The 1,591-nt window shown below is 46.1% G+C and overlaps 1 protein-coding gene across 1 annotated transcript in view; it reads right to left on the bottom strand.

Moving 5' to 3' along the window:
- Positions 1-1,591, bottom strand: part of GPCPD1 (glycerophosphocholine phosphodiesterase GDE1 homolog (S. cerevisiae)) — a 60,078-nt gene that overhangs the window by 55,383 nt on the left and 3,104 nt on the right. The gene's annotated exons all lie outside the window — the stretch shown is intronic.

Below are 1,591 nucleotides of genomic sequence, written 5' to 3'. Positions count from 1 at the left end.
TGCCTGTAATCCCAGCACTCTGGGAGGCTGAGGTGGGCGTGTGGGGGCAGGTGCCTGTAATCCCAGCTACTTGGGAGGCTGAGGCAAGAGAATTCACTTGAACCCATGAGGAGAGGTTGCAGTGAGCTGAGATCGCACCACTACACTCCACCCTGGGCAACAGAGCAAGACTCCATCTCAAAAGCAACAAAAACAAAACTATCAATGAGAGAGCAGAAATGTAATTAAAAACCCATCAAAACAAAGACTTACATAGTTGGAAAATCTAGTACTTCTTTTGTGGTTTTTGGAGATGGAGTTTTGCTCTGTTGCCCGGGCTGGAGTGCAGTGGCATTATCTGGGCTCACTGCAACCTCCACTTCCCGGGTCCAAGCAATTCTCCTGCCTCAGCCTCCCTAGTAGCTGGGATTACAGGTACACACCATCACGACTGTGTAATTTTTGTATTTTTAATAAAGATGGGATCACCATGTTGGCTAAGTTGGTCTTGAACTCCTGACCTCAGGTGATCTGCCTGCCTTGGCCTTCCAAAGTGCTGGGATTACAGGCATGAGCCACCCCACCTGGCCAAAATCTAGTACTTCTTAACTAAAGTAATGACTATCATTTCTTTTGAACACTTATCAATAGACTTTAAAAGCCAACATATAGCTACCATGTTTTCTTGCTAAATTTTATATATTTAGCAGAACACACTTGGATAAAAGTACGTAGAAGTCTCTGACTTAACTATCAACACATTCTGAATACAATTAAAATTCATAAAGAAAAAGATAATGAACTGAGTCCAACTGCCAATTTGGCTCAAGACAGACTCCTCCACATTCTGAGAACAGCTGGGATTCCAAGCTTGAGGCACCGCTCTAGTACGACTAGAATTGTACTCAGCTTTAGCCACCTACATGAGCATTTTGTTAGCTTGGATTGCCTAAAACTTAACTAAAATTCCAAGTGTGACAGTCATTCAGATTTCAGGGCTCTAAATACATGTGGGCCAGGCGCAGTGGCCCATGCCTGTAATCCCAGCACTTTGGGAGGCCAAGGCAGGGAGATCACTTAAAGCCAGAAGTTCGAGAACAGCCTGGCCAACATAGCAAAACCCTGTCTACTAAAAATACAAAAAGGCCAGGTGTGATTTGCTGATGCCTATAATGCCAGCACTTTGGGAGACTGAGGTGGGTGGATCACTTTAGGTCAGGAGTTCAAGACCAGCCTGGCCAACATGGTGAAACCTTGTCTCTACTGAAAATAAAAAATTAGCCGGGTACAGGCCGGGTGTGGTGGCTCACGCCTATAATCCCAGCACTTCGGGAGGCCAAAGCTGGCGGATCACTTTAGGTCAGGAGTTCAAGATCAGCCTGGCCAACATGGTAAAACCTTGTCTCTACTGAAAATAAAAAATTAGCAGGTACAGGCCGGGTGCGGTGGCTCACGCCTATAAACCCAGCACTTTGGGAGGCCAAAGTTGGCGGATCACTAGGTAAGGAGTTCAAGATCAGCCTGGCCAACATGGTGAAGCCCTATCTCTACTAAAAATACAAAAATTAGCTGGGTGTGGTGGCAGGCGCCTGTAATCCCAGCTACTCGGGAG

This window comes from Colobus angolensis, unplaced genomic scaffold (assembly GCF_000951035.1).
Source record: "Colobus angolensis palliatus isolate OR3802 unplaced genomic scaffold, Cang.pa_1.0 Scaffold197, whole genome shotgun sequence".
In the NCBI taxonomy this organism is placed as follows: Eukaryota; Metazoa; Chordata; class Mammalia; order Primates; family Cercopithecidae; genus Colobus; species Colobus angolensis.
This window is presented reverse-complemented; position numbering and strand designations above follow the sequence as displayed.